Source organism: Melanotaenia boesemani, chromosome 14, assembly GCF_017639745.1.
Source record: "Melanotaenia boesemani isolate fMelBoe1 chromosome 14, fMelBoe1.pri, whole genome shotgun sequence".
Taxonomy (NCBI): Eukaryota; Metazoa; Chordata; class Actinopteri; order Atheriniformes; family Melanotaeniidae; genus Melanotaenia; species Melanotaenia boesemani.
This window is the reverse complement of record NC_055695.1, coordinates 10,467,942-10,484,009: the sequence shown is the minus strand read 5'-3', so window position 1 is coordinate 10,484,009 and position 16,068 is coordinate 10,467,942. Positions and strand designations below refer to the sequence as shown.

At 37.4% G+C, this 16,068-nt stretch overlaps 1 protein-coding gene across 1 annotated transcript in view; it reads right to left on the bottom strand.

The window, feature by feature from the left end:
- pde4ba (phosphodiesterase 4B, cAMP-specific a) overlaps positions 1-11,950 on the bottom strand; it is a 178,537-nt gene extending 166,587 nt beyond the window's left edge. Inside the window, 1 exon segment of the mRNA XM_042005576.1 lies at positions 11,570-11,950. The gene's annotated coding sequence lies outside the window, so the exon portion shown is untranslated.
- Positions 11,951-16,068: the final 4,118 nt, after the last annotated feature.

Here is a 16,068-nt window from a genome sequence, read left to right as displayed (position 1 = left end):
AAATGAGTAAAAGTAAGAGGTTATTTGTTTGTTTGAAGATCAAGGAGATGATCCTTCAAAAACTGTACACCTATGGGACTCAACAATAAACTTGCATAAACACTATAGTAATTACAGGCCTAAATTATAACCCACTTATGTTAAATGCAGTTTTCTCGTAATTTCGAGCACCGAAGTGCAGACGCCATTACAAGGCAGTTGGTGTACCAGCGGCACCAACTCAGAAAAATTTGCCTCCAAAATAGCCAATTTGTGAGAATTTACAATGATATCATTTAAATCTAAAAAATCACAAACTAGTTGTAGAAATGTGCAACATGAAAACACCAGCCAGTTTTGGTGATATTGATTAATAAACCAAACATATTGATGCAACATTTCACAAACAACCCCACATTAACATCAGAATTATCAATAACAACTCTGTGCTGTTTACACTAGAAACTTAGTGGATACAAACCATATTACAGAGACATTTGATAAAAACAACTAGAGTTGGTACTGGGTGACAGGACCCACATTTAAAGATGGCTTTAAAGATGACCTTCTCCGTTCCGAAGAACAAGGTCATGTCGTCATTTCTGAAATATCTTCAGATGACCATCAAAGACAACTGGAACATATGATTATGCCAAAAATAAAGTTGTGTCAGTCCAGTCTTCGCATCAGAAAGGTTTAGTCAGAAACATGTAAAATAAGCAAGTCTAAGTTTTTCCTAACAGAAAACAGGACAGAGGAAAATAAATATTGAGACGTCCCTGAACTAAAAGCTTTCAGATTTTCAATATCTGGAAGAATTTTCCAGAATATTTCTCAGCAACATGTTACATTATGTATATATTGGCTGCCAGTTCAATTATATTCCTCCTACCTGATGTAGATGCAATGAGGACCTCCTAAAGACAGAGCACAGCAGAAAAAACAGGTGTAACTCACTTCATTAATGATGGTTGACTTGTTCCGTTTAGCTGAGGTCGCAAGTCCTGTCAGAGAGCCAATACACACTATCACACCACACCAGCACCTCAGAAGTAGTAAACCTAACATGGATCTGGTTGGACTGTCGACCATATAAACCAACCTTTTAGCCTAGAATGTAATAAACTGTTGTAAAAACCACTGAGCTATCTATTCAAACATCTGTGATCTCCAGATAAGAAAGATGATTAACTTCAAAGATGAACTTCATTGCTTCACTTGCAAGTGATGTGGCTAAAAATAGAAAAAATATTTTGATACTGCATAAATTGGAACTGATCATGAATTGCAATCACAGCAAAGACCAAAACCAGCAGCAAAAGTAGCTGTTTTAGTTTAAGGTCACCATTCCAAAGACCTCTCTCTGCTTTACCTACATGCAAAATAGCTTTTTCTGTTTTTGTCAGTGGAGTCCAGTGATTTCAAAAAGAGTATTGATCAGTCAGCTTTAGTATTAGAGAGAGCTACCTGGCAGCAATGCAAAGCAGTGAAACAATTCTAAATGTAGAGTCTACATCAGTTTGTTCTGGAGTAATGCTTTTATCATCCACAAACTCATAACAGTCAGTTCAACTGGGAATTTATTTTCCCATGTGGCAGGCAGATACAAAGAAACTAATGCAAAGGAGGGATTGGTGGATGGTGCTGCTCAAATCATATAAAACAGAATGGACTTAATAAATACAAGAAAAAAACCAGAAGCAGCACCAATAACTAATAATCTAACAAACAAAACTACTGTGATATTTGCAAATCTAAGTGGCCCAGTTTCCAAATAACACTTATCATACAAACAACATCAAGGCTCAATACTTGACTTCGGTGTAAGCCCAGAGATCATCACACGGAAACAAGCAGAGTCTGCATGAAGTGGGCAAGCTGTAAGCAACAGAGCAACACAGTAGCTGCTGAATAAAGGGATGCCACGGCCTTTTGTCCTTGGAGAGAGGAAGCAGCAGCAGTGATAGGTCTGAAGGGCAACAAACCAGGGAGCAGGTGGAGAAGGTGTGGCAATGTGGAGCCAATCCCAGCTATGTGATGATATATGATGATGTGCATACGAGACGGAATAATTAGTGCAACAGATGACTGCCTCAGTCCGAGTCTCCGGAGCAGCAGCAGTTGCAGATTCTCTTTCTGCAAGCTGGTGCCATCCCTTTCACACCACTGCTGTTGGTGGTTGCTTGCTCTCCTCTGGCTGGCCTCCACAGTTGTATCATGAGGTCATCGCTACAGCTGCATTAGGAGAAGGATCACTATGATGACTTGACAGTTTTATAGTTGAAGAAGTATAAACAATTTAAAAAGCATGCTGTTAGTTTAGCATTTAATGGTTTGGGACCAAAATACATCGAAGACCTTGTGGTTTGCAGTGAACCAACAAGATTCCTTTTAGGGCTTCAGGGTCACGTCTGCCTCTCTGTACCCAGAGTCAGAACTAAACATGGAGAGGCAGCATTCAGCTTTTATGCTCCTCACATGTGAAACAAACTCAGAAAACTTTAGATCTGCTGAAACTCAAGTTTTATATCAGGATTAAAAACTTTTCCATTTGCCACCTTTTATCAAAGCAACTGTTAATTTCTTGCATTTTTTTTTATTTTACTTCTTTTGTCTTTAAAAGTTCTTTTATTTTTAAAGTTTGTTTTCATAATTCTTCTGCACCCTGCTGTATTGCTTGTAACGTTTTATGTAAAACACTTTGAAATGTCTTTTACATGCAATATGTTATAAAAAATAAACTTGGCTTGCCTACAATTTATAAAACAGTCCTGAGTAAAAATGTTTGTTGGCAGGTGTGGTTTAAAACAGTTTTACTTGTTAAAAAACATAGCCAATAAAATTTAACATTACAAACAATAACATTTCCATATGATGTATTTTCATTCTCTGGTGTTTAATTAGTCAGTAAATTAAAAACTATGTTTATTTACGTTGGTATTTATTCAAAGTCTTACTGTCAGAGTCAGGCAGCAAGGTGACTGAAAGACTTGTAGCAGTTGTTTTGTGTTAAAATAACATTTAGCTGTTAAAAAGTGGCTTTTTCGATGATCTTACTTAGATTTGACATCAGCCTGTAGTGGCTCATTTGTGTTGTGTCTGGATTGTCCCTTTTTGGCGGAGGTTTGATTACAGCTGTTTTTAGAAGCTCTGGGAGGATGCCCAAAGTTAAAGACAAGTTCACAATCTGTAACAGATTGCTCCAGAGTCTCTGAGACCTTTCTAAAAAAAAAAAAAACCTGTGAGCAGGAAGTACAAACAGCAAGAGGAGTTCAGCTGATGTAAGATGTCCCCCAGATCTATGCTATTAATGGGATTAAACTGTGTCATGGTGTTTAAACTGGTTTTCAATGGACACAGAATGTCTCTTTAACCTGCTGTTGATGAACCAACTGCTTGTCTGATATTCTGGATTTTATCTGTCAAGAATTTGGCAAACACATTGCAGGCCTTGGTTGAATAAAGTTCAGGTGTTACTGACAGTAGCGAATAAGGCCCGAGCATTCTAACAGTTTTTGCTAATTATGTCAGAGAAATAGGACTTCCTTGCATATCTATATCAAAAGCATAATTGTCTTAAAAAAATATAGTGCAGTTGTTTTTTACAGGAACCAGGTGACCTCTAACTCCCAACATGTTTTCCAAATCTTGGTTGAAGTTTTTCTATTTTCATACACACCTGGGTCTGTTTTTCCTTGTCACTCTTTGTATCCATCAAATATGAGTGTGTGTTATGGTAATCAAAATAATATCCATATAAACCAGACAATGCTTGATGGCCCAAAGATTTTTTTTTAAAAAGAAAAAAAAAAAAAGTGTATTACAAGAAACGAAGGCCAGTTAATCTACAATCTGGTAAGATCTTGGTTTTTATCAATGTTCACATGATGATTTAGTTTTAGGAGGCAATATTTTGGGGGACTTGAAGGGTTTTCACTTAAACTGATTTAATAAAAGTAAACAAAATACCTTGACAAAAAGCCAAATCTGATAGCCGATGGTTTCAAGATTGCATTTTAGTTAATGCAAACACTCACAAAAACAAGCTTTGCTTAGCTATCCTTATACACCAAATTCCTTACAGCCTCACCCTTTACCCTAACCTCAATTCACACCAAAGGACCCCTGTAATAATCTTCCTTAGGCTATTAAGACTGGTCTTTGGTCCAGAAGGAACTACTGATGCCAACAAGGTAGAGATCAAAACATAAAAACATCTTAATAATTACACTTCTAACGGTAACACCATCGAAGTTCTGTTTAGCACATTTGACAATATGCATAAGCAGCTTACAAATGAAACTTGTACAGTAAATATGTGTACAATACTCTCTCCTGAGGTTTCATCTAAATTTTTTTTACTTGGACACAACACAAAACAGCAACACTAGAAACCAAAATAGCACAGCTGCACACCTGTAGCAAAAATTCCCATACAGAGGAATAATTGGCGGTTGATTTGTCCCATGGTTGCCTTTCAGTATTTGGATTTTGCTCTTTGAGAAGGACATTTAGCAGGTGTATTTTGTGTATTGGGATGGTATAAAACTATTTAACCATCCCCAAACTCAATCCTATAAGCTCCCAAAAAATTTGCATAAAAATTTTTAAAAAGGAAATATTAGCTCTAGCTACTATTAAATTACCAGTAAGATGTAAGCACAACGAGTCCTCCACTTAGCTAACTGGACTAAACTTGTAATCAGATACCCTATGAGATCAGAGCCTTTAACATTTCTTTAATTCATATTGTAATTAAAATGGCAGGATAATATAATTGGGTGTCTGACGAGCAGGGCTTGTCAGTTGGAAATGGACAAACTGTTCTCTGGAGCATGTTTTACCAAAGCAGAACAGAGCTTAATATAACATGTATGAAGGAAGAGATGGTGCTGGATAATGGATAGTCCAAACACTGAACATCTCATGATGAAGACAACTCATTCTCCCTCTGCTTTAATGACAGTTTTTATATTACCGAAAGGTCTCCATCTTTATCCCTGTAAACACAAAAACTAGACAGGGTGAATTAAAATTTGCATAAGCTTACAAGCACTACTTAAAAAAAACAAATCAAGTGTTTAGATATGAAATTCAAAACCACTTTATTTACAATGATTAATACACTGGGAGCTCTAAAAGTAGGTCATTCAGAGAACCCCCACTGACTTAGGAGCTGATATTAGCTTTGAGTAGAATTGTCCATGTTTCTTGTACATATAGAAATTTGAGGCATACGATTTTTTATCACTTACATTCAACCTTAAATCCCCAAAGAATGTTATGCATCATTCTTGCTTTTGAGTAAACATGTAAATATGCACATACAAACATCTGTGTTATTAAGTGTGTAAAGAAAAACAAAATCACTGTAGAAAATCATGGAAAAGTTATTACTGTAGCAAGAATGACCTCCTCTGCCAATCCTTACTGCAGTACAGCTGAAGAAACGTTTTACTGAGGACACATTGTTTAAATCAGTATATTATAGTGTAGTTTTGTCTAATCTTTTGAGAACTTTATACACTTTTCCTTCCAAAATCACACACAGGACCCTCGAATGGTTCCCAGAACAGATCCAGCTTTCTTCATCAGTATGTTCAATTTTATTAAGTCACAGACTCTGTTGTTACAAAGACAACTGCATCATCTACCCGAGACTACGGGAAGATATTCAACATCTTCTTGTAAATGAGTGTTGCATTTTCAGTCAATTTGTACACCCAGGCATCTGTAGACCGCAACCACCTCAAACTTCTCTTCAAGTATGGAAATGGGGTTTGACTTTCTCTTAGTCATCTCCTTTGTCTGTTTTATGAGCAAAATCAGGCAATGATTTCCACACCAGCTGGGAAAGTGGTAGATCTGTACCTTGTAGTCAGCCTTGTTCACCACTGCCCAGTCCCCCAGCTACAGTTATCTGAATAATTTGACAGATGACACAGCTGAACTGTACAGCAAGTCTGAGATGTACAGAGAGAAGAGAAACAGTGAGAGTACAGTTCCCTGTGGTGCTGCTGACCATCCTGTCAGACATGCCACGCTTCAATCACATAAACTGTAGTCTGTTCATCAGGAGACATCCACATGTATTTTCTGTAGGTTGTCACACAGAAGTATAGACTGAATCATCTTTAACAAAAAGAGAAACCAAAGAACACAATCATCACAGTGATACCTGCTTCATTCAGATGAGGAGGGGCTTGCTGAAGCAAATAGGTGAAGATATCATCAAAATTGTAAATGGTAAATGGTCTGCATTTATATAGCACTTTACATTTATACATCACATTCACCCATTTACACACACATTCACACACTGATGGCAGAAGCTGCCATGCAAGGCGCTCAACCACAACCCATCAGGAGCATTTTGGGGTTCATGTCTTGCTCAGGGACACCTCGGCATAAGCTTGACAGGCTTGACAGGCAGAGTATCGAACTGGCAACCCTCAGGCAACAAGATGACCACTCTACCCACTGAGCCACGCCGCCCCAACTCAGACCCCAAAATAAACTGCAGAAGAATCTGAAATGTGCTGGCTTACTTACTGTATTTTAAGTCACATCAGTCATAAAATGAAGAGGGAAAGAACATAAGTCTCACTGGACTCTAAGTCACATTTATTTTTAAATTTATTTCACAAAATCCAAGACCAAGAACAAACATTTAATCTGTAAGTTCTTCAACTGCACAATAGCACAAGAAACAACAAGCTGAATGTGTGTCCGGTATGTTAACACCAGAGTTTCCTCCAGGATTTTTTTAAACTGAGGGAAAACTAGTCTCCTTATTACACTTAATGAACAGCCGATTGAGGTGCTGAGAAAGTAAGAACATGTATACATCACATTTCGCATTTAAAGACAGACACCGCCGCGTGCAAAGTTTCATGGTAAATATGAAGTAGCCGGGTTAGTTGTTCATTGCACATAAAGGTAACAGATATTAATCTTGATTAATTGTATTTTAAACACATAACAATATTTGTCCCAAAAAGCAACATTTTTTAATTTAAATGGATTTTAATGGACAACAGACACAAATATTGAAAGTTTAAATTCTAGTAATGTCTGGAAAAATGTATTTATTTGCATTTCAATTCAAAATAGTAAAAAAAGAAATAGAAAATATGCCTGGCCAAAAATGAACAGACCTAAAATTAAAGTGTCATTTTAAGTACTTTAACAACAGCTCCGGCTGCTCTCTGATTAAGAGTCTATGACATGTTACAGTACTTTTAACTTATTTAATGTTTTCGTCCCCAGTTTTCATTAAAAGGCATTAATAGCTGACAGTAAGCCAGGACGGGATCAGCCAGCAGCATCTTTGAGGTGAACATCTCCTGCTTTGGAGGCTGAAGCTAGAAGCTGGGAATGAAGCAATCAGTCAGAAGAACAGAGGCTGTTTAGTGTTTTTGGACGGGGGAGGGGTCTGAGTCAGCACCACTGCCTATTGAGAACAGTAAACATTGTGTGCATTCACGTCAGTCTCCAAAAGTCTCCAATATCACCACAAAAGGTCTCTAGATTTGCTCCTGGTCGCTTTTTAAAAAAAAAAAAAAAAAAGAAAAAAAAAAAAAAAAGGAATCGCTAGAGGGGTCTGACAACTTGCTAATTGTAGCGCCCATGCTCTGACGTGTCGTTATTGGTGTACTGAAAATCAAGCACTGACAAAAGTTCTCCGTTGTTTGGAACACATACTGCAATTAAATGCATTGGTTTTACAATTAATTAATTTTTTAAAAAATTAATTAATTATTAATTATTTTTTTGTCACACCTCACTATAAGTCGAAGTACCAACTGAACTATGAAAAAAAGTGACTCATAGTCCTGAAAATACAAAAATATGAAAAAGATGTCTGAATAAATGATTGCTTAGATTTATGTTGTAAATACAATATGCAAACAGAATCACAGTATGGCAGCTGAATTACCAGGTTTTAATCTGTGCCAGAGAGGCTTCCTAAATTAATTATCCTGCATAATACGAATGATCCATTGTGATCAAATACTCTTGCCACTTGCTGGGTGAAAGTACAGATCATGACTGAGAGCATGCTGATTGGCTAGCAAGCATGCCAAGTGAGAAATTACAGAATGTACAATTACTCTAGTGCCTATATTCTCAAACTGTGGTACGTGTACCACCAATGGTACGCGAGAGCCCTCTTGGTGGTTCTTAGAGGAAAGTCATAAATATTTTTTAATAAAATTATTAAACATTAAGGGTCGCGGGTAAGCTGGAGCCTATTCCAGCATTACCGGTGAGAGGCAGGTACACCTGGACAGGTTACCTGTCCATCGCAGGGCCAACACATAGGGGACAAACAACCACAACGGTGGGAGGAAGCTGTAGAACCTGGAGAGAATCCAGGCATACACGGGGAGAACATGCAGACTCCACACAGAAAGGCCACAAAGTTCGAACCTCCCTCTCCAGCTGAGATTCAAACCAGCGACCTTCTTGCTGTGAGGCTGTGGTGCTAACCACCACACCACCGTGCAGCCCAGTTTCTTTATGAACTGTCCATAGCTAATAGCTATGTATGTTATAGCTTAATATGTTTGCTACTGTATGTTCAGGTTTTTCATGATGGTGGTACTTGGTGAGCTCGATATTTTCTCATGTGGTACATACTGTAAAAAGTTTGAGAACCACTGCTCTAGTGAATATCCAGAAGGTGAATTGTGCATGCAAACGCTCTGAGTAACCCTCACCAACACTAAATACATTCCATGTAGTCAGACTAAGGACATTTCAGAGCACTTAATTAAAGCTTTAACGAGGGTCAGTACAACAGTTATAGGCAAAATAATGATACCAGTTAAATTTATGCAGGTACTCCCAGCCAGTTTGGACAGAGTTACTGAGGCAGTGCTTATCAACAGGTATAACAGGCAAATGCTTGGGGCCCTGAGCCCAAAGTGGGCTCCCAAGCTTAAGGGTCAACCAACTTAGAATTGCAACAAAGCAGTGACAATGTGGAAAGTTAGCTATGACAGTGGTCAACCAGCACAGAACTTCCTGAAGGGGCCCCATCTCGAGCTGTTGCTGGGAGTAGTAGTCACATTATGTATGTGATAAATAAAAAAATAAAAAAATAAGAAAGAAAGAAAGAAAGAAAGAAAGAAAGAAAGAAAGAAAGAAAGAAAGAAAGAAAGAAAGAAAGAAAGAAAGAAAGAAAGAAAGAAAGAAAGAAAGAAAGAAAGAAAGAAAGAAAGAAAGAAAGAAAGAAAGAAAGAAAGAAAGAAAGAAAGAAAGAAAGAAAGAAAGAAAGAAAGAAAGAAAGAAAGAAAGAAAGAAAGAAAGAAAGAAAGAAAGAAAGAAAGAAAGAAAGAAAGAAAGAAAGAAAGAAAGAAAGAAAGAAAGAAAGAAAGAAAGAAAGAAAGAAAGAAAGAAAGAAAGAAAAGAAAGAAAGAAAGAAAGAAAGAAAGAAAGAAAGAAAGAAAGAAAGAAAGAAAGAAAGAAAGAAAGAAAGAAAGAAAGAAAGAAAGAAAGAAAGAAAGAAAGAAAGAAAGAAAGAAAGAAAGAAAGAAAGAAAGAAAGAAAGAAAGAAAGAAAGAAAGAAAGAAAGAAAGAAAGAAAGAAAGATAGATAGATAGATAGATAGATAGATAGATAGATAGATAGATAGATAGATAGATAGATAGATAGATAGATAGATAGATAGATAGATAGATAGATAGATAGATAGATAGATAGATAGATAGATAGATAGATAGATAGATAGATAGATAGACAGATAGATAGATAGATAGATAGATAGATAGTCCATAAGCTAATTTAGCTCAGAGCAGCGCAGTCTGTCCTGCTGTTGACTTCCTAGGTGTCATTAGGGTGAAAATAAAACATAACTTGGACAATGTCAAATTAAAGCCGTGTCCACCTGAGCTAAAAAGGTCAAGCTAAAAATGTCAAATTATAGCATTTATTGGCAAGAAATGTACTAAGATGAACAGATGGCAGGTACCTGTACTATGTCCTGTACTATGCTGTAAAGGTCATCCAAAAGATTCGTAATGGGGGTTTCAGCCGCACAGTTTAATCTTTTATACTGGAGCCATGTTAAATAATATCGTCCCTGTTCAATTAAATAAAAATAGTAAATAATGAGGAACTAAGAAAACTAAAAGCTATCCTCAAGAATATCAAAAAGTTGCATTTGAGATATTTAACACTAATAAAGCCTTTTAAGATTATATTAATGTTATTGTTGTAGGTATATGATATAAAAGAAAAAAGGGACATGCCCCTATGAAATTTTGCTTGGGGCCCCAAAAGATAATAGAATCGCTTTTGCAGATATATTTGCTCACATACTAAAGGACCGAATGCACTAGTACCTTACCACCAAGTGCTCTGCACACGGATCAGTGTGTTTCCACATTTAAACATTCAGTTTAAGCCAACAGATCAATGGACTGAATTTTGGACAGAGCACTCATACGGACAGAGCTACATAGGACACCTGTCGAGTGAGAAAGTGAGTCATAAAAAGAGGCAAAGGCTGGCAACTTTGGCAGGTGCGTGAGAGGAGCTGAGGGACTCAAATATGAAGGAGTAAATGGCATAAATAGAGTCAGTCATGAAATGGAGAGCTAGACAATGACGTAACTGGTTATATGAGAGGGGAAGTTTAAAAAAAAAAAATAAAAACGCTTTATAAGGTGTAGAAAGAGGAAGTACTCCCACCATAAAGCTCATGAACACGTTGATTTTTCCTTTTTCACAGTTTCATTTACAAAGCAGGACGCCCTGCTGATCTGGATCTTTCACTCCCGGGAGTCCCAGGAGTGGGAGTTCCTTATAGACCTGGGGAACTTCCGATTGTACAACAATCTCCATTTCAGCTCATGGTCGACATAAAATCGAGGTCTGAAAGGTTGTTATGTGCCACTTCATACTGAATATGATAATATCTAAAGCGCCTCTTGGCATGCAGTGTCTGCCATTTGCTCAATGATAAAATCCTTGATGGATTAATCTCTAGGTGCTGTTATTCTATGAAAAATATGCTGCTGGAAATTAAAACGTCACGTTCACTGACAGAAAGATTTGTTAAACGACATACAAAAATAAACCATGTAGGTCAGTCATAATAGGGTTCAAAAGGCATTTTGAAAAACTATAAGGATTATTTATTTAATGCACTTGCAAGCATACCTTCATGCCCTATGTGTACTTTGGGAGCTACGGAATATGCAACATAGTGAAAACTTCTCAAATAACGATAAATAGCCAAAGTTACACCTCGAGAGTAGATTCTAAAAGAAGTCAAGCTAGAATTGCCTAACATATATGTAAATGGAATATTAGCCTACTACGATGTACAGGGAACTCTTGACTAGTTGGAGCGGGTGCACGATGCGTTAATTAATAAAGTGGAAACATCTGTGATTAATGCCTGCGCCTAGGCTGAACTTGCAGTATTTAAACACAACGGCAAACAAAATCCAGTGTCCATCTTAAAACAGGCGATATATTCAGTCCCTTCTTTCATTGTTGCTTTCAGAACTCTACAAAATAAAATAATTTTAAAAAATGGCGTAAGACCAGCAAATAAAATGTAATAACCGAGAAATACCTCGCGTCTTCTCCTCAGCTCATCCACACGTGGGGACAAAGGGAATCCCGACGCGTCGCGCGCGTTGGTTTCGGATGAGAGAGCGCAGCTGTCACCACATTTATTCCCTATCAGCAGGTGTTTTTCTCCATCCTCTGCTGGGATATGTTTACTCCACAGTCGTCCACCCTCCGAGGAGCGTAATCCACACTCTCCAGTCGCTTTTAGTCTTTTGTTGTTATTTACATCATCACTGGGTTCTTGCTTGTCCACTTTTTTCTTAGATAGAAACAAAATTCAAACCAAACTGGAGCGCTGACCACACTAACTGTCTTTTTTGCCAGCTGCATGTCATTAAATCATGAACAAGCCACCTTTAAAGACCGAGCAGCTTTGTGGTTTGAGGACGGAATAGCTGCTTTTGCGCGTAAAATAGCTGAAAGTCGGAGCTCCCCTCCGACCATTTCTCCCTCCTCTTCCTCCTCCTCCCTCAGTCTCAGCAGACGAGTAGCTTGGACCAATTGAGAGGCAACGGAGAGAGAGAGAGAGAGAGAGAGAGAGAGAGAGAGAAGCGAACAGAGCTCGTGAGTGTGGCGCGGGACCGGAGAGCCATCAATACACAATGAACAGCTACAAGCAGACTTAAACCTGACAATGTTTGGATATTTTAAACTAATAATGTAATTAGCTCAATAATGCTCACATTTTTGTTACAATGGCAGCTATAATTTTTTTACTGGAACAACAAATAACAAATATTTCTGTATTTAAATTAAGTCATTCTCTCACACATTGTGAGGATGTTTCAATCAAAGCTTATTTATTAAATTCAGCATAATGCTATATCAAAGTTATGAGCAAAGGATTACACCCGTATTTGAATAAAATGCTGAGTAATTGCAGCCAGATGGGTAATCACGCTATCACATGCTCTTTAATCTGTAATATTACATCACAAATACAAACAGGAGGAGCTGAGGATTCAACACTGACGGATGAGCAACAGCTGCCCCTGCTCGTCTGTTTAGGTCTACATGATGTCAGATGTGGTCACATGAATAACCAACAGTCCAGTCCTAACTTTAATCATGTGGTCAGAGACTCCATCCACTTTCTATTCCAGCTTCATCCCATTCATGATCACAAAGGGGAACTGCTATCCCAGCCTCCACTGAGCAAGAAGCAGGGTACAAGCCGGAGACAAATGAGACAAAACACAAAAAAAAGGTTACATTAACAGTCACTCCAAGGCTCAAATTAGAATCACCATGTATTTGGACTGTTGTAGGAAGCCAGAGAGACCTTACACATGCCCAGGGAGTATGAAACAAGAGATTCCCCAATGAAAACAATAAATAATTTGTGGTTGCTTATTGTTACCCATAATGCTTTCGTCTTACATATTCAAAAGACCAAGCCCTTGTCTTCTTAGATGGACAGGAAAGTTTGTTTTAGTCTATTGAGAAAGATAAATTGTTTGGGAGCTAAATGAAACCAGAGGGAAAGAACAAGCTTACGGTCAAGCTGGTTTAAATAATCAAATTACTAAAATAACAGGCACAAAAACTTCCGGAGCTCTACTGTTGCAAGGGTTGGGAGCAGACTGTCCAAGAAAAAGAAAAGAGAAGGAGAAGAGAGAAGGATGAATTGTTACAATTTCAGAGAATCAAGTGGTATAAATTAATTAAGTTTTAGGGAGCAAATGGTTACAATAGACAACCAGCCCCCTAAATATATCAACAAAATAGGTATTTTTCCATACACAACTCATAACTATAAAGCACTGCCCCTACAAGAGGCAAGTCTAGAGCATTTTCACATTAGAACAGTTGTCACTTTCAAGTGATTCTTCAACAAAGTCACAAAGTCCTCTAATGAAGGCAGGAGGGGCAGCTGGACGACAAGCTACATATCGTGTTTTCAGCCATTTATTTTCATCTGTAGGGTGTATATTTGTGATCAGCATATTACAACAGTGTTTTTCATTGACTTTATGTCCAGTTAAAGGTAGAGTAGGAGATCCCGGAAAAACGGTTAGAGCAAGCTACATTTTTAAAATACACAATCTAAAAGTTCAAATCCCCTTTCTTCAGACTTCCCCCCCAAAGCCACATCTCCAAAGCACAGAAATGAGGGTTCAACAGTGCTGGGCAGCATCGATATGCTAACATTGTTCTGCTCTTGTGCTGCTCTCCTTCATTTTTGTTCTTGGAAGTAGCATTTTCAAAACAGTTTTTCTTTTCTGACTCGATAAAACCACCTTTTCTGACATAATGTACCTTACATTTAAGTGTGTATCATATTTTGATGTAGTGAGCTAGCTAATGCTCCAACCCTCTGAGAGCAAGCGAACGGAGGCATGCGCAGAAGGGTTTAGGGGCGAGGGACAAATGACAGTTAAGTTTGATAGACACATCACTAACCAATCTTTTAGAACAGGTCGGTTAAAATGATAGGATGGTGTTTTTTCAATTCAATCAGTGTGTGAAGGGGGATTAAGCAATACAGTAAAAAGTGCTCCTGGATACCATTTCCTACCCATGACACAGCAGCACTTTACTAAAACCAAAAGCCCTTCCTGGTTTAATTTAGGCAATGGTGTTGCTTAGTTACATTCAGAAAATATCATTATTACTAAAATAAATTCTTTTTACAATCCTCACCATCACAGGTGCCATTTTTGGACTTAAGATGCAGTTGCTCTCATGACCACTAGAGGTCCCATATTCCTTGAAAGCCACTAATGGTCATTTTGATACGTTAGCAAAAAGCCCATGGTGTTGTTTTTGGGATGCAGACAGTCTGTGAGGGAAGTGCTGCTTAAATTGCAGGAGTTTATCCCAACTATCATTGTGAGAATATCTGTTTTTAATGCTTCAATTGGTTGTTTATTTATACACATAAAAAACGTGTGTTACTTCACCCCTTTCCTGCTTGCCTTCTGCTAGCATTTGCTCTTCCAGTAGGTTATTGCTCCAGTTTGTGTGGTGGCGGAAAGAAGTGTAGGTATAACTGACTATAGGTAAGTGACTGTTCACAAACAAAAAACACAGTTCAATGTAATTCATTGGTTTTCCTTTGCTAGACAATCATGTTTTATGGATTTGGCTTGTATGAACACAGTTGTCATAAACTGGACTAATGTTTTAATTGTTTGTTTCTTTGTTTTAATCATAATGAATTGGCTTAAATCATAATTACGTCTGTAAAGTCCCTTGAGAAGACTTTGTTGTGAATTGGCACTATACAAAGTATAAATGTTAATTTGTTCAGGTATATACTGTACAACTAAATATAATAATGCTTTAAAATGAAATGCTCTTCTTTTACCAGCTTTTTCTTATATTTTATTTTTCTATTTTAAAAGGGTTATAACAAAATAATAAAAACATTTTACAATGATAATAAAAAGAAATAAAAAAAATCATTATAAGCATAACAACAAATAAAAATAATAATAAAATAAAAATTTAGCAAGACTGCCAGATCCTCTAAAAAAAACACGTGTCTCTTGTTTTTATGTGATTTTCCTCTTCCCTCTTCCTGTCTCCTTAAAAGGATCTTTTAGTTTGTCCGTAATGTGTTCAGGTTAAATACAAGCTTCCTGTATGGCCATAAAGATCTGAGATGTAATTTCTGACTCATATCTTTCTAGTTTACAGCCTTAATTATTTGTTTAAGATTATGTGAACTTGTTTAACAAACCGTAATGTTTACTTAATGATTTACAGTCCTGTTAACAGTCTTGTAAACAGTGAAGTAGGGCTACAGTATGTAAGCCATTACCCTGTGGCTCATATCTACTGTTCTCTGTCTTGCTTGTTGCTTTTGGTTTGAAAAGGGCACAGTGAGAGCAAAAATGTTATCAAATGATTGGTATTAACATGCATCCAACTTTTACAAAGCCTCAAGTTTCTGACAAACAGACTGTGTGGCATGTTTAATTTAGGACGACTGAAAATCCAGTTAAATTGCTCTTTGCAGTTTTCAGTCACTGTAGGCAAACAAATGAGATCTTAATCTCTTAAATATTCTCCTCGCCTTACATCTATTTACTTAATACACGTTTCTACATAACCCACACCTGTGACAATATCACTCTAATAGTGAACAAGCATGATTAGTGAAATAAAGGCTGTTACAAGCTTTTCTGGAACACAAGGTAACTGAACTTTCAGACCCACAGTCATCAGGATGAAAATGAAGTTGAAAAGAATCTGTGTTCAAACTTTGAAAGTGTGACTGAATAGTGTGTGTGCATGCACTATGCGTGTGTGTGTGTGTGTGTGTGTGTGTGTGTGTGTGTGTGTGTGTGTGTGTGTGTGTGTGTGTCAGTAGGTCATATTGTATGTGATTAAACCATAAGCCCTGTGATACTCCACCACTCTCCACTGACTTTTAAACATTTGAGTCAGTGAAACACTAGCCATACATTTTATACAACTGAATTTTTTTCCTGACATACAGCCGTTTGTGACATTTGTGTCATGTAATCTATCAGAGCTCCATTCACTGACCTA